Raw genomic sequence first — 25,507 nt, forward strand, 5'->3', positions numbered from 1 at the left:
GTGCATTGAAGTTGACTGTGTTTGTTTTCTTCACATTTGCTATGTTCTTCTGTATTTTGCAAACAACCAAATGCGAGGGAGAGACCGGAGCTCCTGATCCTGATTTTTATTTCCGAATCTCTCCGTAAGCAGACTTTGTTACAGTCTCCTTGTCATAGAGCTTCACCAGCGGAATGGAAAGAGACCCAGAAACGATAACAAACTTTGTTTACAAAGGAAATTCCAAAATAAACATTATGATAGTTTCTGGGCTCTAGGCCTTGCAGACTATCACCTGGTTTTCCTCCCCTCATCCTGTTCCCCACACCCCCATCCCAGACCCTTTGGGATATTTTTCTGTCCGCAGCTAAGCAGTGGCAATAGGCAGTCAGGGGTATTTATTGAGCGCTTACTGTGTGCAGAGCACTGGACTAAGTGCCAGGGAGAGTACAAGGTAACAATGAACAGACCCATTCCCTGGCCACAACCGGCTTACGTTCACTTTTCCCGCTCACTTTTCCCACTCATTTTTCCCGCTCACCCACTTTCCCCCCACGCTGTGCTGACACCCATCCCTCCAGGGGGGCCGTGAGCGCTTTGGGAATAGGGCTTTGGACTTCACCATCAGCACATTTTTCCAGTTCTGTAGCATGCTGCATGCTACCATAGAATGCTTTTGAAGCACCATAAAGCCATTTTTCTTCTAGCAGTGGAAGCAGCTGTGACGGCGAGGGCGGTAGGGGGGCTATTCTTTCCACAAGCTCTGGAGAAAATCAGCATTAATGGAAAATCTCTGAAGGAACTGCCCCGGGGAGAGGATTGTCTGTCTTCTGTGGTCATCGCTCCCACTCTCCTGGACACAAAGGGAAAAAAAAGTCCAGCTGATTAATAAGTAATCAAATGCTATACGATGTTTCTCTGCAACCTTTCACCTCTCTGGAGACCATTTTGTAAGCATGCAATAGAATAATGTATCACTTTTCGACCGTTTGCCCTTTTGTAGGTAGAAAAACTTAATAATTGAAGCAAAGCTCTTCTGTGTTCTTGAGTGTTTCCTTTTTGGCCTATATCAGTAACCTGGAGGCACGTTAACTGAATATATTTAGAAAATGCACCTTGAAGGAGCATAATAAATCCAGGATGTGGCAGGGTGGAGGAGTATAGCAGATAGCTTCATTACGTGTGATTTATTTTATTAATTATTTTCCTGAGGTTTCTCGGACCCCTTTATCGGCTTTAAAGGTGCCAGCTCACATAGGTGACTTAGATCAGCAAGTACATTGGAATGCGAAATCCCGCTTAACTTTTCAAATCGGTATTGTAATGGAAAGGAAGGATATTTACCTTTCCAAGCAGGTAATTACACGCCTTGCAAATTACCCAGTGGTTGTTTCATCTTGAAGCACTTAGAAATACATTTTGGTTTCTCATAATTACAGTGTTTTAGGAAGACAGACATCTAAACAGGGGGGGACTGCATTTTGGCAATAGCGTGCATGTTCTTTTTCTAAAGTAAGCACAGTTTCTGTGGTTTACAATTTTCCTCTATAAATATAGATTTAATCAGCGTAGGCTGAGCTTTTTTTTTCCAGGCATGTTAAAATTAGCATTAGCTGTAGTTTAATCCTCCAATGTGTAGAAATCGAATATATTTTTTACTAGCCCACTTGCCGGGAAATGAAAGTGAAATGTAGTCTCTGAACATTTTTGACATTTTTGAGTGCGTGTTTTCCATGAAAATCTTTCAAAGCCCGTATAACTTCATTAAAAAATACCTCCCCCCGCCCCCCCCCCCCCACCCCATAATTGGCTGTTTTCCAATGACATAAGTCTTTCCCTGAAAAGTTAGTTGCTTAAGGAGGCAAGATCACTGGCTCAGCTGCCAGGATATCATCTAATTCGCCGCAGCAGAAATACACTCTATTCCACCCTTGAGGCCTGATTCAGTTGATGGGCTTATCTAGCGCCTTATTGTCTGGAAAGGACACAGGCATAATGAGAAGAATTGGTGGGGCTTGATCCTGAAAAATAAGAAGAAACTGCAAAGTTTTCCAAGATGCATCTCCTTGTGTGAGAATAATAATAATAATAATAATAATGTTATTTGTTAAGCACTTACTGTGTCAAACACTGCTCTAAGTACTGGGGTAAGTACTTGTATCTAAGTACTTGTATCTACAAGCTAATCAGATTGGACACGATTCCTGTTCCACATGGGGCTCACAGTCTTAATCCCCATTTTACAGATGTGGGGACTGAGGCCCAGAGAAGTGAAGCGACTTGCCCAAGGTCACGCAGCAGACAAGTGGCCGAGCCGGGATTAGAATCCGGGTCCTCCTGACTCCCAGCCCCGGCCTAGTGGAAAGAGCCCAAGTCTGAGAGTCAGAGGATCTGGAAAGAACGCAAGCATTTGGGAGTGCTGTGGCGATTCGGTGCATGGGACCCGGAAAACCGGGAAGTTTTCCAAGATGCAGCGGCCATCTTCTAGTATGAGAAGCAGGGTGGCCGAGTGGAAAGAGCTTGGGTGTCAGAGGACCCGGGTTCTAATTCTGGCTCTGCCTCTTGCCTGCTGTGTAACCATGGACAGGTCATTAAACGTCTCTGTGCCTCAGTTTCCTCATCTGTAAAATGGGGATTAAATAGAGGTTCTCCCTCCTACTTAGACTGTGAGACCCATGTGGGACAGGGACTGTGTACAACTTAATTATCTTGTATTTACCCCAGTTCTTAGAACAGTGCTTGGAACGGGCTTTGGAGTCAGAGGTCGTGGGTTCAAACCCCGGCTCTGCCAGTTGCCAGCTGTGTGACTTTGGGCAAGTCACTTAACTTCTCTGGGCCTCAGTTACCTCATCTGTAAAATGGGGATTAAGACTGTGAGCCCCCGTGAGACAACCTCTTCACCTTGTAACCTCCCCAGCACTTAGAACAGTGCTTTGCACACAGTAAGTGCTTAACAAACGCCATCATCAGTATTATTATTATTAAGTGCTCAACAAATACTATTATTATTATGATTAGTATCAGTATTATTACCTTAAGGCATTGAACAAAACACTCTCTTCTGCTGTTACTTCTTACTTTGTCTCCTTGTAGTTCCCCTTACGTGCTCTACTTGTATGGTTCTACTTTTACCTCATAGAAGATCATAGTAATAATAATAATAATGATGATGATGGTATTTAAGTGCTTACTATGTGTCAAGCACTGTTATAAGCCTGGGGTAAATCCAAGGTAATCAGGCTGTTCATTCAGTCGTATTTATTGAGCACTCGTGTGCAGAGCACTGTACTAAGCGCTTGGAAAGTACAATTTGGCAACAAATAGAGACAATCCCTACCCAACAATGGGCTAACAGCCAAGAAGGGGGGAGACAGACAACAAAACAATACAAGTAGACAGGCCCACGTGGGGCTCACAGTCTCAATCCCCATTTTACAGATGAGGTAACTGAGGCACAGAGAAGTTAAAGTGACTGGCCCAAGGTTGCACAGCAGACAAGTGGCGGAGCTGGGATGAGAACCCACGGCTTCCCAGTCCCAAGCCCGTGTTCTTAAGGGAATTTGAGGGAATCCCAGCCGCGCAGCGCCAGTGGGTTAACTACAGTCCAGAATCTTATTTTTGGTGATTTCATCAGGCTACTTGATGACAAGAATGCCCCGTCTAGGAGGCAGTTTGAAACTCCTTTAGAAGTCAGATGACATTTATGGCCGGTGAGAAGCAGCTCCGCCATTTGTCTTCTGTGTCATCTTGGGCAAGTCACTTCACTTCTCTGGGCCTCAGTTGCCTCATCTGTAAAGTGGGGATTAAGAGTGCTGTACACGGACCGTGCCCAACCCGATTAGCTCATACAGTCCCTGGCACATAGTAAGTGCCTGACAAACACAATTAAAAGCAAAGTCCAAGCTTTAAAGCTGTGTGGGGGGAAAAAGAGGTGGAATACTACAGTTTAACTCTGGTGCTTGATGCTGTTTTGACAGTGAACCCTGTTTGCCTCCCAACAGGCAGAAATTCTTTGAATTTAGAAATTCTTTGAATATCAACACATCATTTGGCAATGTGTTTGAAAGTAGTAAAATTCAGGGAGAGCTTTCAGCTTGATATTGCTAGTGAAAACGATGCTAGTTGATTCAGCATTTTGATTGCCGTAAGATTTTATCATCACCTTTTTAGCGCTGTGCTCACCCTGTACAAACCCCCCCAGACTTCTTGTGCGGCATCTTGTGTATTTTCTTGTGTGTGTGTCTGTTTCCCTTGCTGTAGCTTCTGAGTTACCCAAGGACTCGGTTTTTTTTGAAGCTGTGGGGTGGAAAAAAGAGGTGGAATACTACAGTTTAACTCTGGAGCTTGATGCTGTTCTGACAGTGAACTCTGTTTGCCTCCCAACAGGCAGGCTGGCTTTCCTGATTCTGTTTAGAAATTCTTTGAGTATCAACACATCATTCGTCAGTGTGTTTGAAAGTAGTAAAATTCAGGGAGAGCTTTCAGCTTGATATTGCTAGTGAAAACGATGCTAGTTGATTCAGCGTTTTGGTTGTCGTAAAATTTTATCATCACCTTTTTAGCGCTGTGCTCACCATGTACAAATCCCCCCAGACTTCTTGTGTGGCATCTTGTGTATTTTCTTGTGTGTGTGTGTGTGTGTGTGTGTGTTTCCCTTGCTGTAGCTTCTGAGTGACCCAAGGACTCGGGTTTTTTTGAAGCTGTGGGGTGGAAAAAAGAGGTGGAATACTACAGTTTAACTCTGGAGCTTGATGCCGTTTTGACAGTGAACTCTGTTTGCCTCCCAACAGGCAGGCTGGCTCTCCTGATTCTGTTTAGAAATTCTTTGAATATCAACACATCATTCGACAATGTGTTTGAAAGTAGTAAAATTCAGGGGGAGCTTTCAGCTTGACATTGCCAGTGAAAACGATGCTAGTTGATTCAGCATTTTGGTTGTCGTAAGATTTTATCATCACCTTTTTAGCGCTGTGCTCACCCTGTACAATTCCCCCCCAGATTTCTGGTGTGGTATCTTGTGTAGTTTCTTGTGTGTGTGTGTGTTTCCCTTGCTGTAGCTTCTGAGTGACCCAAGGACTCATTTTTTTATGGTGTTTATGCGCTTTCTATGTGCCAGACACTGTAATAAGCGATGGGGTAGATACAAGCTAACGAGGTTGGGCACAGTCCCCGTTCCACGTGAAGCTCCCACTGTTGGGTAGGGACTGTCTCTATATGTTGCAAACTTGTACTTCCCAAGCGCTTAGTACAGTGCTCTGCACACAGTAAGCGCTCAATAAATACGACTGATGATGATTAATCTCCATTTTGCAGATGAGGTGTCTGAGGCACAGAGAAGCGACGCGACTTGCCCGAGGTCTCACAGCAGACACGTGGCGGAGCAGAAATTAAAACCCAGGAGCTTCTGACGTCTAGGCCCGTGCTGTATCCACTGGGCCACACTGCTTCTGACTTTGGATCATTCCTGCAAGTCACAGAAAGTATCACCCAGAGGGTTTGGTGGTTTAGTCGGAAGGCGAGCCTTCCAGTTCCCTTGTCGTCGCTTCCAGTATGTTTGTGTAAGCTAGTCGGAAAAAGACCAGACTTCCAGTGCTCGCTCTGCTTTTCTTCCTTTATTGATGGGTGAAAGAAGACCCGCGAATCATAGTGAATCAATCAATCAATCAATCAATCGTATTTATTGAGCGCTTACTATGTGCAGAGCACTGTACTAAGCGCTTGGGAAGTACAAATTGGCAACACATAGAGACAGTCCCTACCCAACAGTGGGCTCACAGTCTAAAAGGGGGAGACAGAGAACAAAACCAAACATACCAACAAAATAAAATAAATAGGATAGAAATGTACAGGTAAAATAAATAAATAAATAGAGTAATAAATATGTACAACCATATATACATATATACAGGTGCTGTGGGGAAGGGAAGGAGGTAAGATGGGGGGATGGAGAGGGGGGTGAGGGGGAGAGGAAGGAAGGGGCTCACTCTGGGAAGGCCTCCTGGAGGAGGTGAGCTCTCAGCAGGGCCTTGAAGGGAGGAAGAGAGCTAGCTTGGCGGAGGGGCAGAGGGATTGGGGGCATTCCAGGCCCGGGGGATGACGTGGGCCGGGGGTCGACGGCGGGAGAGGCGAGAATGAGGTACGGTGAGGAGATTAGTGGTGGAGGAGCGGAGGTTGCGGGCTGGGCAGTAGAAGGAGAGAAGGGAGGTGAGGTAGGAGGGGGTGAGGTGATGGACAGCCTTGAAGCCCAGGGTGAGGAGTTTCTGCCTGATGCGCAGATTGATTGGTAGCCACTGGAGATTTTTGAGTTCCCTTGTCGTCGCTTCCAGTATATTTGTGTAAGCTAGACGGAAAAAGACCAGACTTCCAGTGCTCGCTCTGCTTTTCTTCCTTTATTGATGGGTGAAAGAAGACCCGCGAATCATAGTGAATGACGAGCTGAGTGTGGGAGTCTTGTAGGATAAAAGGCAATATAGGCCTGTCGGTTTGTCGCTCTTACAAGCGAGAGTAATGCTCGTGCAGACCCTTGTTCTCAAAAGTCCACTTTTGATCTGGGTGTTTTACAAATGACGCGCTGATAAGAGGCGGTGTAGCATTCACTGTCGAAGGGATAGAAAATGAGCCCTATCACGAAAGGCATTAGAATGGAAACTTCTTCCTCTTCCAAATACACCTGACTCCCCCTCTCCCACCTTCAAGACCTTTTAAAATCACATCTCCTCCATGAGGCCTTCCCCGACTAAGCCCCCATTTTCTCTTCTCCCACTCATTCATTCATTCATTCAATCGTATTTATTGAGGGCTTACTGTGTGCAGAGCACTGTAATAAGCGCTTGGGAAGTACAAGTTGGTAACATATAGAGACGGTCCCTGCCCAATAGCGGACTCACTCCCTTCTGTGTCACCCTTGCATTTGGATTTGTAACCGGCTCTGCCACTTAATAATAATAATAATAATGCCATTATTAAGCGCTTACTATGTGCAGAGCACTGTTCTAAGCGCTGGGGAATTTACAAGGTGATCAGGTTGTCCCATGTGGGGCTCACAGTCTTAATCTCCATTTTACAGATGAGGTAACTGAGGCCAGCTGTGTCACTTTGGGCAAGTCACTTAACTTCTCTGTGCCTCAGTTACGTCATCTGTAAAATGGGGATTAAGACTGTGAGCCCCCCGTGGGACAACCTGATCACCTTGTATCGCCCCGGCGCTTAGAACAGTGCTTTGCACATAGTAAGGGCTTAACAACTACCATCATTATTATTACTGTTACCCTTTATTCATCCCTCCCTCAATCCCACAACACTTATTTACGTATCAGTTTTCATTGTGCAGTATTATATCCACCCCAGCACTCGGTACAGTGCTTGCATCATAGTAAGCACTTAATTTAGAGTAGTGCTTGTCACATAGTAAGCACTTAACAAATACCATCATTATTATTATGATTACTAATAACTTTATTAGCATCATTATTATTATATCCATAATTTATTTTACCATTTGTCTCCCCCTCTAGACAGTAAGCTCCTTGTGGGTAGGGAACCTATGTTGCAACTTTGTTGTACTGTACTCTCCCAAGGGCATAGCACACATTAAGTAGAAAAGCAGCGTAGTGAAGTGGAAAGAGCACAGGCTTTGGAGTTAGAGGTGATGGGTTCAAATCTCAGCTCTGCCAATTGTCAGCTGTGTGACTCTGGGCCAGTCACTTCACTTCTCTGTGCGTCTGTTACCTCTTCTGGAAAATGGGGACGAAGACTGTGAGCCCCCCGTGGGACAACCTGATCACCTTGTAACCTCCCCAGCGCTTAGAACAGTGCTTTGCACATAGTAAGCGCTTAAGAAATGCCATAATTATTATTATGTAGTGTTTAGCACCTAGAACAGTGCTTAACACCTACTAAGCACTTAACAAATACCGTAAAAAAGGTAAGCGTTCAGTAAATACTATTGATTGATCGATATAGCTTGGTATGCTCATGAATTTTTAGCCTGTCCCTGTGCATCGTTCAGTGCTCTGCACACTGTAAGCGCTCAGTAAATATTATTGAATGAATGAATGAAGTACTATTGACTGGATGATACTGAGCGCGTACTGTGTGCAGAGCATTGTGCTCAGTGCTTCGGAGACTACAAAACTAGTGGCAGTTGTGACCCCTGCCCTAAATTCCCAACTTTGGGTTCAGGTGGAACTGGAATTGTGTGTATTGGTGAGAAGATTAGTTAATTATGGTATTTGTTAAGCGCTTACTGTATGCTGAGCACTGTTCTAAGCGCTGGGGGAGTGCGTTTTGTACAGAGTGGTTTGCCAAACCAGAGGCATTGCGGACGCTCTGTTGCTCTGCTTAGTGTTTGTAACTTTGGTGCTTACCAGAATGAAAGCTGGCCGTCTTTGTTCTTTTTAGTTGGCAAACGTTTCTACTATTTATCCTCTTCTTAAAATCCAAGTTTACGAAATCCGGAAGAATCAGCCCCAAATGACTCCGAATTGTTAACACAGTTCTTAAAATCTAACGCATGCCAAAGTGAATATAGCTCTCCTGACTCGAGTGCTCATATTGGTTTTTCTTCTTTTTTTTTTGTCTTTTAGGAAGCAGACGCTTAAAGACAGTTCCCAAGTGCTTCCCTGTCACCTGACACATCTCGTAAGGAATTTTATTGATCTCAAGCCACTCCCCTACGAGCCAGCCTCTGATTTGGTACCCTTTCTGGTTTTACAGATCGATTAGTTTAAAGTCCACCAGTGATCATATTCAATCCTTTTATTTGAATTCAAAAAGAAGTATTTCATATGCACGATTATGTCTAAGGCGGCAGGTCTTTTTCTGATGTCAGGAAAAACTGTGGTAAAACTTTTATTAATTATACCTACCATTTTGATGAAGCAGAGGATTGCATAGGACCCCACTAATGAAATTCCCCAAACATTAGTAGGCTGCTCTGTGGTCCAAGTGGTTTTGATAGTGGTTCCACTTTAATCAGGCTTGTGTTTCACCAATGAATACTTGAACATTTTCCATGAAGAGTAGCATGATAAGATATCTTCTACCAGTGGAAACCATTAACTTCAGAAAATTATCAGCAGATGTTTTCCATTCGTGGTTTGTTTCATTTGGTTTAATCCACCTCAATTGAATAATTCCAAACTGACTGGAAAGACGCAAGATTAACATTTGCACGTGTGCTTGAAACTTGTTTAACAAAAGCATCAGTTACTGTTATGTTGTTTTCCCAGTCATTTGCCTTAGTTTGTGATGCCTGTGGGTTTTTTAAAGGAATCATTTTTATTTCAGAAAAATCCCTTTCCAGGTGGTGAGAATGGCAGAAATGTGGTGCGAGATAGAGTGACAATAATAATAGTAGTAATTCTGGTATTTGTAAAGCGCTTACTATGTACCAGGCACCCTACTAAGCGCTCCGGTAGATCCTATTTTGTTTGTCTTTTAACCTAGGGGTCCAGTGGCTGGGAATAAGGGCCCACATTATGGGCAGGGAACATGCTTACTGTTTCTTTTACATTATATCCTCTCATCATCAATCGTATTTATTGAGCGCTTACTGTGTGCAGAGCACTGTACTAAGCTCTCAAGTGCTTAGGCAAGTGCTCTTCACATAGTGAGTGCTCAATAAATGCCAGTGATGGATTGATATCTGCAGTCCTTGTCCTGTTCCCTTAGGATAGGGCTTCTTCCTGGTAGTAGTTGATGGGGAGGGGAAGGAGTAAGTCAGCCAGTCAATCATTCATATTTATTGAGCGCTTATCACGTGCAGAGCATTCTACTGATCGCTTGGGAGAGAACTATATAACAATATAACAGACACATTCCCGGCCCACAGTGAGCGTACAGTCTAGAGGGGGAAGCAGACTTTCAATAAGTAAAGGAGAGGTGCCGTTGCCCAGCTGGAGCTGTGTTGCATTTAGATTGCACCGTGGCCTAGTGGAAAGAGAACAGGCCTAGAAGTTAGAGAAGCTGGTTTCGGTGACCTTGGACAAGTCACAGTACTTATAGGTGCCTCAGTTTCCTCATCTGAAAAATGGGAATTCATTCAGAAGAAGGTTCTTCTTCTCCCTTAGGTGGCCTGCCCCACGTGGGACAGGGTCTGTGTCTGCCCTGATTACCTTGTATCTGCCCTGGCGCTTAATGGAGTGCTTGGCATAGAGTAAGTGCTTCACAAATTCCTTGTGGGCAGAGATGTAGAACAGTGCTTGGCACATAGTAAGCGCTTAATAAATGCCATTATTATTATTATGTGGCTTAGTACAGGGCTCTGCACACAGTAGGTACTCAGTAAACACATGGAATGATTTAACACTGCTTCCTCTTTGAAGGGATTCATAATGGCGTGCAGGTCACATTGTACATTTGTCTCGAGCGCACAGTTGTCCCATCACAACACCAAGACCGCATGGATGAAAATATCTCCAAGATGAAAAGATCTTCAGCACTAGACAGTGGCATTAGCCTTTTGAACTAAATGGTCAGATCCTCATGGGTAGGAGGGCCCCCTTCTGCTTTTTGGACAGGTTTTCCAAGCACCTAGTGTAGGGCTCTGCTGATTTCAGGGGCTCACTAACGATCGTTCATACCCCTTGTGAAAACTTCGGTGAAGCAGAGGAATGAAAGCAAGGTGAGTTTTCATGGGGTAGGGTTTCCAGATGAAAGGGCAGGACTTTGCCCCCCAAACTCTCACTTCTGACAGTTCCCATAAACACCGCTTGGAATGGAAACTGGTTATTTCCAAAAGTTGTCCCTCAGGGAAGGTCTCGGTAGAGATACAATGAACCGTTTTTCCAAGGACAGCCCGGATGGTCCGACGTTGCATCTGCTAAGACCGTGCCACGGACGGTTGACTTATTCTTTCCTGAATGCTGCTGTTTTCCATTCATTCATTCGGTCGGATTTATTGAGCCCTTACGTGTGCAGAGCACTGTACTAGACACAGTCCGGTAAATCACCTGGGAGAAATCATCCACAAACTTCCCCCGCCCTCTCTGCCACACACCTGGCCCAACCTCTTTGGTTTGGCAGCCGTCTCAGAGACTGATTTCCCCTCCTCCTCATTTTCCTTTTAAACTGGCAACTGTCTTTTCAGTACTCTTGGAAACAGCTGCCCTTTGAAGCTGCTTTATTTTTGTATTTTTTATGGTCCTTTTTTTTTTACGGGAAGCAGCGTGGCCTAGAGGAAAGAGCAAGGGAATGGGAGTCAGAGGACCTGAGTTTTAATCCTGGCTCTGCCACGTACCTGCTCTGTGACCTTGGGCAGATCACCAAACTTCTCTGTGCCTCAGTTCCCTCATCTGCAAAATGGGGATTTAATATCTGTTCTTCCTCTCACTTAGAATGTGAGTCCCACGTGAGACCTGATCATCTTGAATTCATTCATTCAATCATATTTATTGAGCGCTTACTGTGTGCAGAGCACTGTACTAAGCGCTTGGTCTACCTCAGTGCTTAGTTTTGTGCTTGGTATGTAGCAAAGCACTCAGTGGAAAGAGCCCGGGCTTTGGAGTCAAAGGTCATGGGTTCAAATCCCAGCTCCGCCAATTGTCAGCTGGGTGACTTTGGGCAAGTCACTTCACTTCTCTGGGCCTCAGTTCCCTCCTCTGGAAAATGGGGATGAAGACTGTGAGCCCCATGTGGGACAACCTGATCACCTTGTAACCTCCCCAGCACTTAGAACAGTGCTTTGCACATAGTAAGCGCTTAATAAATGCCATCATCATCATCATCATGACACTTGTTAAGTACTTACTGTGTGTCAGACACTTACCAAACGCTGGGATAGATACAGGATAATCAGGTTGGACACAGTTTCTGTCCACAGTCAAGTCAGGAGGAGGATTTAATCCCCATTTTCCAGATGAGGGAACCGAGGCACAGAGCAGGGAAGTGACTTCCCCAAGGTCAAACAACAAACAAGTGGCAGAGCAAGGATTAGAACTCAGATCCTCTGACTCTCAGGACCGTGCTCTACCCACCAGGCCACACTGCTGATTTCTAATGATGGCTTCATTGATATGGTGGTTTCTTCTGTTTGCCTCAATAGACTTTAAGTGTCTTTTGGGCAGGGATTGAAACTTGTCCTCGTTTTTGAAGCTCCTCAAGCCTCTAGTGCCTGGCCTGGCACCCAACGAGAGCTCAAGTGAATAATGTTGGCTGCTTGATTGTCTATTAAATGACTAATACCCAGCAGCCCTCCTAGACTTCATTGACTTTGAATGCAAAGTTAGCTCAGCAGAAGTGAAAAAACACGTTATTGCATATCTGGCAAAACAGCAGCTCGCTAATAACAGATTCTGGAGCTCCCTATTTGGAGTTCCTGCAAAATCACCTTCAACTTTTTGACTGAGAACATAAGCTGTTTCACTATTGAACCTTTCTGTAATTAGCCCCTATCATCGTATCGGGTCTTTCACCAACCTTTGCTGGTTCGACTACCTAGGCTGTTAACAGTAGGAAATTCATGCTTTCCTTTTTCTTTTCTTTTTTTCTTCTTTTAGCATATTTAAGCGCTTACTATGCACCACTCACTGCACTAAGATAGGTACAGGGTAATCGGGTCGAACACAGTCCACGTCCCACATGGGGCTTAAAGTCATCATCCTCATTTTACAGATGAGCCAACTGAGGCACGGAGAAGCTAATTGACTTGCCCAGGGTCACACAGCAGATAAATGATGAAGCTGGGATTAGAACCCAGGTTCTTCTTACTCCCAGGCCCGTGTTCCAGCCCCTGGGCCACGTTGCTTCCCATAAAAAAAAAAAATACACCGCTTCTCCTTTGGCAAGAAAGGAGGGGTGAATGCAGGAGTGAGAAATGGCACCAAAATGGAGATTTCAGGAGATGTAGTGAACAAGTGATAGTATTAATATTTACTAAGCACTGAGAAAGAAACCATAGGTGGGAATTACACATGGTTTCTGTCCCTCGGCGGGCTCATAATATGAAAAAATGGTACAATTTTGAATCCAAAGCATCAGTCAGTGAAGGTGCACCGAGCTCTCCCTTAACACAGGAGTTGTGGGCTTTTGGAACCGCCTTTAAGGAATGCACATGTTGTGATGCACAGTTTCTAGACTGTGAGCCCACTGTTGGGTAGGGACCATCTCTATATGTTGCCAACTTGTACTTCCCAAGCGCTTAGTACAGTGCTCTGCACACAGTAAGCGCTCGATAAATACGATTGAATGAATGAATGAATGATTCCCCACGGATGACACTCCATACGTGAAGACAACCACTTCTGACACCACATCACACCGTTGTGTCCCGACAAGCATGTGGGATCAGAGGACCCTTCCCTAATTCTGCCACCATCTCCTATCCCTGGGGCGGGGAATGCGTCTGTTATACTGTTGTGTTGTTCTCTCCCAGCACTTAGTATAATGCTCTCTGCACAGTAAGCACTCAATAAATATGATTAACTCACTATCCAGAATGCAGAGTGAAAGCGAGTGGACTGTTGTCCTTACACTTCTCTTTTCTAAGAACAGGGTGAAGTAAATCGTGGTTTGAAAGAGAACTTCCTCAAATTGCAGGTCTGCCTATGCGCTATCCACCTGTACATTTTTCCAGAGGGAAAAGTGCTCTGCTTAAATTAGAATTGACTGAGGTTGCAGCCAAAAGAGCGCAGGGGATTTCTGAGCATATTCCTTGCACGGAAAATGTTGGAAATACAGTCAACTTTTCTATTTAGTGCTATTTGTTAAGTACTTTACTATGTACCAGGCACTGTACAGAGCTGTGCGGTGAGCTAATCAGGTTGGACTTAGTCCCTTTCCCACATGGGGCTCACAATCTTAGTCCTCTCTTTACAGGTGAGGTAACTGAGGCCCACGTAAAAATAATAATAATAATCATAATGATGGCATTTGTTCAGCGCTTACTGTGTGCAAGGCACTGTTCTAAATGCTGATAAATGAAGTGACTTGCCCCGGGTCACACAGCAGACAAGCGGCACAGCTGGGATTAGAACCCAGGCCCTCTGTCTCCCGAGCTGTTTCCACTAGGCCATGCTGCTTCTGTGTTACCTCTGCTCATGAAGAAAAGAAATGGCAGGGGAAATGCAAAACACAAAATGAGAGGCAACTTGTGACACCTTTGTACCACCGTTTGGGAAGGGATGGAGCAGAGGGGCCTGGAGAGAGAGCAAGCACGCTACTGTATTGAAATGTGAATGTAAAAGAAGGTTGGAAGGAATCCATCTATTGAACACTTACTGGGAGAGTACAGCAGAATAGAGAGACACGTTCCCTGCCCACGGGGAACTTCCAGACTCGAGTGGGAAACAGCCAGTGAAATAAATTACAGGTACGTACATAAATGCTTTGGGGCTGAGGCTGGAGTGAATATCTAGTGCTTAGAGGACACAGATCTAAGCACATAGGCGATACAGACAGAGGGGAAATGAGAACTTATTTGGGGAAGAAGGCCTTTTGGAAAAGTAGTTTTTACCAAGACGTCGAAGGTGGGAAGAGTGGTGGACGTAGACAAGCGTCGGCGAGATTAAGATGCAGTGAGCAGGCTGGCGATTGAGGAGCAGAGTCTGTGGGCAGGGTTGTAGTTGGAGGTGTGAGGTAAGATGGGGTGAGCTCATTATGCTTTAAGGCTGATGGTAACGAGTTTCCGTTTGTTGTGGAGGTGGTTGAGTAACCACTGGAGGTTCACGCGGAGTGGGTAGACGTGAACTGAATGGTTTTTTTGGAAAAATTATCTGGGCAGCAGATCGAAATAAGGACGGGAGGCAAGAAGGTCAGTGAGGAGGCTAATCAATAGTCAAGGTGCTTGGATCATCACGGTAGCAGCTGGAATGGAGAGGAAAGGGCAGATTCTAGAGAAGTTGTGAAGGTAGAACCGACGAGGTTCGGTGACAGATTGAATACATGGGTTGAATGAGAGAGATGAGTTGAAGATAGTGCCTAGGTTACAGGCTTGTGAGACAGGGAGGATAGTGGTGTTTTCTACGTGATGGGAAAGATGGAGAGGACAGGGTTTGGGTGGGAAGATGAATTCTATTTTGGACAAGGAAGCAGCCTTGTAACTGAATGGGAAAATCCATTAAGTGGTCCAGGGAGGATTGTGGTCAGTTCCTTTGCTTTCAGCTCTGGGTCCTCAAGCTCTATAATTAGAGGAAGCATTTGTTCCTGGTATGAGTATTTCTTGAGGGATCCCATCCTGAATTTAGCAAATGCCCTGGATTGTCCTGGAAATAATATCTTGGGGAATTGTATTCTGTTGCCCCAGGACTATGATGAATTCTGAACACAATCAACAGTAAAGCCTTACCCTTTCTCCCCGCCACCCCTCCGCCCTCCCACACCCAATAAAGGCATATATTCATGCGATTGTTTTTCAACAAAACTTCCAGGAACTCTTGTTTTATCCACACACTCCCCGAGTGAAAAGAAGCTTGAGAAACAGTTGGATCACTACGTAAGTGAACATTGTTCTCCGAATATTTTGAGTTGGTTTTTGAACACTGAAAACACTTAAAGGACCACATATTGGGTAGATTTAGCCTTCGCAAACCATATTTTTAAAAGGCTGAAGGATGAAGCTTGGCTCCACTGAGCAGACAGCACTCTGTAATAAGACCTTTTGAAGCTTTAAAGCTGAAGGTGGAATTCAAGACTCTTATCTTTGAATAATAATAATAATAATGGCATTTATAAAGCGCTTACTATGCGCAAAGCACTGTTCTAAGTGCTGGATGAGAAAGCACCTACATTTTTTGGCAAAGTAAAGCTCAATTCACATGGAATGCTGGTAAGAAAAGGTGGAACTTCATGAAGAGGTGTCAATGATAGTTCAGCACTAATAAGAATTGAGGGAGTGTGGAGAAAATTGTTTAAGGTAAATACACTCATCCATATGGCGTGAGTTTAGATTAAAACATGTCCGATAAATAAATAGGCTTTTCCATTAATTTCCGTTCTCCTTCAAGATCACTGAGATCTAACTCTTCCTTCCTCTACAGTATTAACAGTTGTTATCAATGCTTTTAGAAGTCTTACTTGAAACTCTTCACTCTATCAACTCCTCTGTACAACCTTTTCTTGTGACACCCCCATTATGACAAATCCAAACAGGTACTCGTTGTCAGAAGAGCTTCAGAAGCAGTGTTGAGAAGCAGCACAGTCCTGGGAGTTTGAAGGACCTGGGTTCTAATCCCGACCACCACTTATCTGCTGTATGGTCTTGGGCAAGCCACTTAAATTCTCTGTGCCTCAGTTCCCACATCTGTAAAATGGGGATTAGCGCTGTAATCCCCAGGTGGGACATGGGGACACCTAGTAGAGTGCCTGGCACATAGTAAGCGCTTAACAAATACCTTAAAAAAAAGAAGCTGGGCCTACTTTTCTAATATTCTTGCCAAAATAGGTGGTGAAAATATACAAGGCATAACTGAGTGTTCTGGTAATGTGGTTGGCATTTTGAAATGCTGTCCCACATCTGTAAAATGGGGATTAGCGCTGTAATCCCCAGGTGGGACACGGGGACACCTAGTACAGTGCCTGGCACATAGTAAGTGCTTAACAAATACCTTAAAAAAAAAGAAGGTGGGCCTGCTTCTCTAATATTCTTGCCAAAATAGGTAGTGAAAATACATAAGGCGTAACTAAGTGTTCTGGTAATGTGGTTGGCGTTTTGAAATGCTGTCCCACATCTGTAAAATGGGGATTAGTGCTGTAATCCCCAGGTGGGACACGGGGACACCTAGTACAGTGCCTGGCACATAGTAAGCGCTTAACAAATACCTTAAAAAAAAAGAAGGTGGGCCTACTTCTCTAATATTCTTGCCAAAATAGGTAGTGAAAATACATAAGGCGTAACTAAGTGTTCTGGTAATGTGGTTGGCGTTTTGAAATGCTGTCCCACATCTGTAAAATGGGGATTAGCGCTGTAATCCCCAGGTGGGACACGGGGACACCTAGTACAGTGCCTGGCACATAGTAAGCGCTTAACAAATACCTTAAAAAAAAAGAAGGTGGGCCTACTTCTCTAATATTCTTGCCAAAATAGGTAGTGAAAATACATAAGGCGTAACTAAGTGTTCTGGTAATGTGGTTGGCATTTTGAAATGCTGTCCCACATCTGTAAAATGGGGATTAGCGCTGTAATCCCCAGGTGGGACACGGGGACACCTAGTACAGTGCCTGGCACATAGTAAGCGCTTAACAAATACCTTAAAAAAAAAGAAGGTGGGCCTACTTCTCTAATATTCTTGCCAAAATAGGTAGTGAAAATACATAAGGCGTAACTAAGTGTTCTGGTAATGTGGTTGGCATTTTGAAATGCTGTCCCACATCTGTAAAATGGGGATTAGCGCTGTAATCCCCAGGTGGGACACGGGGACACCTAGTACAGTGCCTGGCACATAGTAAGCGCTTAACAAATACCTTAAAAAAAAAGAAGGTGGGCCTACTTCTCTAATATTCTTGCCAAAATAGGTAGTGAAAATACATAAGGCGTAACTAAGTGTTCTGGTAATGTGGTTGGCATTTTGAAATGCTGTCCCACATCTGTAAAATGGGGATTAGCGCTGTAATCCCCAGGTGGGACACGGGGACACCTAGTACAGTGCCCGGCACATAATAAACGCTTAACAAATACCTTAAAAAAAAGAACGTGGGCCTACTTCTCTAATATTCTTGCCAAAATAGGTAGTGAAAATACATAAGGCATAACTGAGTGTTCTGGTAATGTGGTTGGCATTTTGAAATGCTGTAACATAGAGACCGCACAGGGTGGGTTGGGAAAGGGCATGGAAACTGGGACTCATCGAAGCTAAAAACTCTTCTTTTTTTAACTTAAATACAATTTGGACAAAGGAAGGAAGGTGCAGCCTTTGGGTAAGGTGCAGCCAAGCCCTTGTGGGTTCCCTGTTGTGTTACAGCTCCAATATTAGCCTGCCTTTTTCATCATCATCATCAAGATAATGATATTAAATGCTAAGTAAGTGCCAAGTGCCGGGCTAGACGAAAGATGATCAAATTAAACCCAGTCCCTGTCCCACATGGAGTGCTCCCTTTAGGAGGTGGCAAGAGCAAATATCTTATTATTTTACAGATCAGTCAATCAGTGGTATTTGTTGAGCGCTTACTATGTGCAGAGCACTGTTGTGAGCGCTTGGGAGAGTACAATACGTTGGCAGACACTTTCCCCGCACATAGTGAGTGTACAGCCTAGAGATGAGGAAACTTGACGTGCGCAGCAATGATATAATAATAATAATGATGGCATTTATTAAGCGCTTACTATGTGCAAAGCACTGTTCTAAGCGCTGGGGAGGTTACAAGGTGATCAGGTTGTCCCCCGGGGGGCTCACAGTTTTAATCCCCATTTTGCAGATGAGGGAACTGAGGGACAGAGAAGTGAAGTGACTTGCTCAAAGTCACACAGCTGACAATTGGAGGAGGCGGGATTTGAACCCATGACCTCTGACTCCCAAGCCCGGGCTCTTTCCACTGAGCCACCCTGCTTCCATATGCCGGAGTCGGGATTGGAAACAAGCTCTCTAGACTGTAAGCTCTTTGTGGGCAAGGAAAATGTCTATCAATTGGCTATATTGTACTCTCCACAGCAGTTAGAGTGCTCTGCACACAATAAATACCAATAAATAAATAAATACCATTTATGGATTGATCTCCCGTAGTAATCTTAGTCACGTGTTCTTCCCACCAAACCCTGTGCCTCCAAAGCTTATTTTGTGTCTTTTTGCGTTTATGAAGTAATATTCAGTTCAATTTACTGGCTGGCCAGGTTCTAAATTTTCCCATTCTCTAGCAACACTAGGGAATTTTGTTATTAATTTGGAAGACGATGAAGTGTTACTTTTAGACACCCACAAAATAGAATGAGTTAGGATCTAGGTTAAAAAGCAAAATGAAGTTGTAGATCTTACTGGGAATGATAGGATTTAGCTATTTTTAAAGTTCAGTCTAGACTGTCGTTTAAGGCATCACGCTCTGCATACAGAAGCGTTTGGCCTGAAAAGCAAGCTTTTGGGTTAATTACAGCTTTGATGTTGGATCTTCTCCGTCTATCGGCTCATTATTAATCTACTTGTTTGTATTGGTCTTATGCGGTTTTTTAGTGTGCCTGTGGCATTCGCTTTGTACAAATAGTGTGAAATGGAGGTAATTAAGAAAACGGATAAAGGCTCTCTCCCATGTCTTCGGCCCATGATGAAGTGGCGGCTGGCTTATAAAGTCGAATTAGGCATTCTTCTTGGCTGAATACCTTGATGGGATCACTCATTGCTCCCGGAGCCAACGGTCAATTTTAAATGAAAGTCAGCCTTTTTTTGTATACTGAAGCATTAGGGAAACCCCAGCTCGTGGTTATAAGGGGTGCTACTTACCCCACTCATTAAGCACTTTTGAGACTTTTTCTGAGTGATGCTGCTATCGATCCGGGAGGTTGTAGCTAGAGTTTGAAGGAGAATTAAGTTTTCGTAAATCGTGAATGAAGCCACACTGCGTTAGGAAGCCAGCCCCCTTTTCCACTTTGTGTCAAAGGGATCAAAAACAAGTTCTCAACCTCCTTGCCCAGATCCACTCTCCTTCACCCTGCCTCAACTGAATCATCAATCAGTGGCATTTAGTATCTCCTGCGTGCAGAGCACTGTAGTAGCAGCGTGGCCGAGTGGAAAGAGCACGGGCTTGGGAGTCAGAGGTCATGGGTTCGAATCCCGGCTCTGCCACTTGTCAGCTGTGTGACCTTGGGTAAGCCACTTAACTTCTCTGGGCCTCGGTTCCCTCATCTGGAAAATGGGGATTTAGACTGTGAGCCCCAAGTGGGCCAACCTGATCACCTTGTATCTCCCCCAGCGCTTAGAACAGTGCTTTGCACATAGTAAGCACTTAACAAATACCACCATTATTATTAGTAGTATTAGTAAGTACCTAGGAGCGTACAGTAGAATTGGCAGACATGAACCTTGCTATTAAGGAATTTACAGTCTAATTGGGTAGACAGACACTAAAATGATTTACAGATTGGAGCATGAAAGAAAAGGGAATATGAACAAATACTACTCATGTTAGTGCTTGAGCTTATAAGGGCACATAGTAAGCTCTTAACAATACCAGTATTATTATACGTATATAATTTTTCTAGGAGGTCATGCGTGCCCAAGTGGAAGGGGTGCATGAGTGGCTGAATTTAAAGTCAATCAGTCATATTTATTGAGCGCTTACTGTGTGCAGAGCACTGTCCTAGGCACTTTGGAGAGTACAATGCAACAATATCACAGACACATTCCCTGCCCAAACGAGCTTACAGTCTAAAGGGGGAGACAGGCATTAATACAAATAAATAAATTGCAGAGATGGACATAAATCCTGCGGGATTGGGATGGGGGATGAATAAAGGGAGCAAGTCAGGGTGACGCAGAAGGGAGTCGAAGAAAAGGGAAGGCCTCTTGGAGGAGATGAGCCTTCAATAAGGCTTTGCAGTTGGGGAAGAGCAGGTGTCTGTTAAAAGGGCAGGGAGTTCCAGGTTGGGGAAAGGGCATGAACAATACGTGGATGATGGGAGAAATTGGGAACAAGCCACAGAAGAGGTTGGCTTGAGAGAAACAGAGATTATGAGCTGAGCTATAGTCGGAGAAAAGTGGGAAACAGAGAGCTGATTGAGTGCTTTTAAAGTCAGGGATTTCCATTCGATGGGTAAAGAAATGGAAAGCCTTTGGAGGTCTTTAGGAGGAGGGAGAAGTGTGAAGAGCAGCATTTTGGAAAAATAACCCTGGCAGCAGAGTTAAGAATGAAATGGAGTGGGGGATGGAGACTGGAGTAAGGGAGATGAGCAAGTAATCAAACTAAGCATAGTGGCCTAGTGGAAGAAACACAGGTCAGAGAGTCATAGGACGTGATTTCTAATCCTGGCTCTTCCACTCGTCTACTAAGTGAACTTGGGTAAGTCATTTAACTTCTCTGGGCCTCAGTTACCTCGGGAGTAAAATGGGGATTGACCGCGAGCCCTATGTGGGGTGTGATCTGGGTTCAACCCGATTATCTTGTATCTTTACTATGTGCCTGGCACATAGTAAACACTTAAATACCATAAAAAAGGGTCCTGGAGCAGTATGATGGTTGTTTGGAGGGAGAGGTGAGGGGATGCTGGAAAGGTAGGAAAATCCCACAGGATTTGTGGACTGACTTAATAAGGGGACTGAGAGTGAGGCATCAAGGATGATGTCAGGTTTCGGCTCCAAAGAAGGAGAGGTTGGTGTCCTGTCAGCCTGGATGGGAGCGTTAGCTGGGGGAGAGAAAGCGGGAGGGAAGACGAGAAATTGAATTTTGGACATATTGAGGATTAGGTGCCAGCGGGATGAGAGAGATGCCCTAGCGAAGAAGGAAATGTGAGATTGCAGAGGGGTCAGAGGTCTGGGCTAGCCGAGATGGTCTTTGAAGCCAACGCAGGAGATGAGTTTCCCGAGGGAGTACATGCCAAGGGAAAAGAGGATACCCGGGGGTAGAATCAAGCCCTGTTGTCAGCAGTCCACGCGCTCACGGGAATAGAAAGGACCTGGACTCTAATCCAGTCTCCACCACTTGTCTGCTGTGTGACCTTGGGCAAATCACTTCACTTCTCTGGGCCTCAGTTACCTCATCTATAACCTGGATAAAACTGTGAGCCCTATGTGGGATAGGGACTGTGTCCAACCCAATTACCTTGTATCTACCCCAGCGCTTAATACGGTGCCTGGCATTGTGTAAGCGCTTAACAGATGTGCAATTATTATTAATAAAAAAGAGGGCATGCTTAGGTGAAAGAGTTAGAGATGAATCTTTAGTCATTTCAAGGAATGGGGCCCAGAACCTGTTCCCTTGGGCCGGAGGGAATTGCGGAGCTCAGTTTCTCTTCCCTGTGGGCCTGGAGGGAAGCTGCTCTCTCGGACTCTTCTTGGGTTCTCTGAAGTGGCAAGGCTAACTTGCCTAATTCCACTTCATTTTTTCCTTATTTTATTTTTTAAGGTACTTGTTAGGCACTTCCTATGAGTCAAACACTGTTCAAAGCACTGGGGTAGATAGAAGCCAAACAAGTGGGACATAGTCCTTGTCCCACATGGGACTCACTGTCCAAGCAGGAGGGATAATAGGTATTCGATCTCCAGTTTACAGATAAGGCAAAAACCAGGCAAGGGATGGGAAGGGGTGACAACCAGACACTTAAGGAAATATATATATTTCCTTTAGACTATCAGCTCATTGTGGGCAGGGACTGTGTCTGTTTATTGTTTTATTGTATTTTCCCAAGTGCTTAATTAGTACAGTGCTCTACACACAGTAAGCGCTCACTAAATACAGTTGAATGAATGAATGAATATACACCCCTGCCAATGTAGTTATATTGTATATTTTTATAAGTACAATATAACAGAGTTGGTAGAAACGATCCCTGCCCACAATGAGGTGACAGTCTAGGGAGCCTGTACTCTCCCAAATGCTTAGTACAGTGCTCTGCACACAGCCAGCACTCAATAAATCCCATCTCCTCCAATTGTCAGCTGTGTGACTTTAAGCAAGTCACAACTTCTCTGTTCTTCAGTTACCTCATCTGTAAAATGGGGATTAAGACTGTGAGCCCCCTTTGGGACAATGTGGTCACTTTGTAACCTCCCCAGCACTTAGAACAGTGCTTTGCACACAGTAAGCACTTAATAAATGCCATCATTATTATTATTATTGTTAATAAATACCATTGTTTGACTGACTTTCAATATAACCGACAGGAATTTGGGGGAAGAAGCGTCCTCCTCTCTTTTAGGTCTTGATTTCTTGGGACTTTTTCTTCAAGTCGCTTATTTTTCTCCATCTGAAGTCCTAATTCCCTTGGCCGACAAGTTTCCTCCCAAATCAAATTTTAAAATATGTTAATTTCAGGTGACCACTACACAGCAGGAAGGGATAAGCTGCTCTGTCCAATAAATAAAAGGGAGTATGAAATTCTGGCTGTAGTCAGTCATGTTTTTTGAAATATTTCCTTTAAGGCTTTAGTGACACCAGTTCGTTGTCTAAAAGTGTTACTCTGCCTCAAGGTGTATGATTTTTTTTTTTACTGCAGTATTCAAGCAGTACGGCTAATACCGAGGAGCTTGGAAAAGCTTTAAAAACTATCCTTGTAAACATTCATTACATTTCTTGACTCTCCATTTGGTTTTGTTATCAAGTGAAACAGTTTCAGTGGTACGTCATATGAATCGCCCCACCTATTTTGATTTGCTAAGGGCAAGAACATGCTATATGAAACTTTGTTCAAATACATGGAGTGAGCTGTTGGGTCATTGTCCATCTGTTATTTATTTTGATATGTGCAGGCCCAGAAAAAAACAAATCACGTCAGTTGTATCTTAATGGCTAAGCAGCTGCTTCAAACATTAACCCTGCTTATTGTTTCTACAAGATGTGTATATTTTAATGGACCAAAACCCATCTCTGTCTCTTAGAATGAGCCAGGGAAAAAATGAATAAATCTCACTTTAATATAATAGTGAGGGCATTTGTTAAGCACTGTTCTAAGCGCTGGGGAGGTTACAAGGTGATCAGGTTGTCCCACGGGGGGCTCACAGTCTTCACCCCCGTTTGACAGATGAGGGAACTGAGGCACAGAGAAGTTAAGTGACTCGCCCAAAGTCGCCCAGCTAGGATTCGAACCCATGACCTCTGACTCCAAAGCCCATGCTCTTTCCACTGAGCCACGCTGCTTTAATATAGTATGCACAATCTACAAAACTAATCATTTAAAGGCCTCTAAGTCTTTTTTTATGGTGTTTGTTAAACGCTTACTATGTGCCAGACATTATATTAAGTGCTAGTGTATTTACAAGCTGATCAGGTTGGACTCAGCCCTTATCCCCCGTGGAGCTCGTGTTTTAATCCCCGTTTTATACATGAGGTAACTGAGGCACAGAGAAGTGAACTGGCTTGCCCAAAGTCACTCAGCATACGTGGCAGAGCCGGGTTTAGAACCTAGGACCTTCTGACTCCAAGCCCGTGCACTATCCAATAGGCCACACTGCTTCAACCTTAACAAATGACCTCTTGCTGAAAGAACAGTCCAAAGATAGTCCCCCTTTTAGACTGTGAGCCCACTGTTGGGTAGGGACTGTCTCTATATGTTGCCAACCTGTACTTCCCAAGCGCTTAGTACAGTGCTCTGCACACAGTAAGCGCTCAATAAATACGATTGATGATGATGATGATGATGATTTGTAGGAGGAGCCTTGAAAAGAGGAGTGGATTAAAACTACAACCAAAAACGTTTAAATTTGGCATTTAAAGATGCAGTGATCCAGTGCCTAAAACAACCATTTTAGTGTATTATGAAATCTCCAGCATTAGAGATTTTTATGACAAGTATGATTAGGTGATTTAAATAATTTTGGGGGGCCTGGGAGAAGCGTTTATGTGATTTCTTCTCTCCCACTCCAGACCGTAAGCTCACTGTGGACGTGGAGCTTATCGAACAACTCTGTTATATTGTACCCTCCCAAGTGCTTTGTACAATGCTCTGCACACAGTAAGCACTCATTCATTCAATCAAATTTATTGAGCGCTTACTGTGTGCAGAGCACTGTACTAAGCACTTGGGAAGTGCAAGTTTTAACATATAGAGACGGTCCCTACCCAACAACGGGCTCACAATCTAGAATTTGATTAAATTTGATTGACTGATTGATTGGTTTAAGTGGTTTCAAGGGTGATAGATTCTTGAGGGAAACTTGAGGATATGAGGAAATATATTCCTAATCATTCATTCATTCAATCGTATTGAGCGCTTACTGTGTGCAGAGCACTGTACTAAGCTCTTGGGAAGTACAAGTTGGCAACATATAGAGAAGGTCCCTACCCAACAATGGGCTCACAGTCTAGAATTTGATTAAATTTGATTGACTGATTGGTTTAAGTGGTTTCAAGGGTGATAGATTCTTGAGGGAAACTTGAGGATATGAGGAAATATATTCCTAATCATTCATTCATTCAGTCGTATTGAGCGCTTACTGTGTGCAGAGCACTGTACTAAGCGCTTGGGAAGTACAAGTTGGCAACATATAGAGACGGTCCCTACCCAACAACGGGCTCACAATCTAGAATTTGATTGATTTTGATTGACTGATTGGTTAAAGTGGTTTCAAGGGTGATAGATTCTTGAGGGAAACTTGAGGATATGAGGAAATATATTCCTAATCATTCATTCATTCAATCGTATTGAGCGCTTACTGTGTGCAGAGCACTGTACTAAGCGCTTGGGAAGTACAAGTTGGCAACATATAGAGACGGTCCCTACCCAACAACGGGCTCATCTGTGATGGCATTATTTATAGTCTTACAGTCTGCACTGCAGCTAGGGTTTGGAGTACTTGACCTTGAAGCATCTTGATTGATCATCCTTACTTTTTAATTATATATCCCATTAAGCTGCATTTTGGAAAAGACTTAAGGGAAGTTGGTTTTCCAGCCTGGTTTTCCTTTGCGAATCAATTTCTGCATCTTTCTGAACACTGTATGTACATTATACTGTTGC

The 25,507-nt window shown here is 44.0% G+C and overlaps 1 protein-coding gene across 2 annotated transcripts in view; it reads left to right on the forward strand.

The window, feature by feature from the left end:
• The window catches only part of LCLAT1 (lysocardiolipin acyltransferase 1), a 212,976-nt gene that overhangs the window by 25,627 nt on the left and 161,842 nt on the right, over nucleotides 1-25,507 (forward strand). For both annotated transcript variants that reach the window (XM_038751453.1, XM_038751454.1), the window contains one exon: nucleotides 8,565-8,619. The gene's annotated coding sequence lies outside the window, so the exon portion shown is untranslated. The remainder of the gene's footprint in view (nucleotides 1-8,564; nucleotides 8,620-25,507) is intronic.

Source organism: Tachyglossus aculeatus, chromosome 9 (assembly GCF_015852505.1).
Source record: "Tachyglossus aculeatus isolate mTacAcu1 chromosome 9, mTacAcu1.pri, whole genome shotgun sequence".
NCBI classification, from domain to species: Eukaryota; Metazoa; Chordata; class Mammalia; order Monotremata; family Tachyglossidae; genus Tachyglossus; species Tachyglossus aculeatus.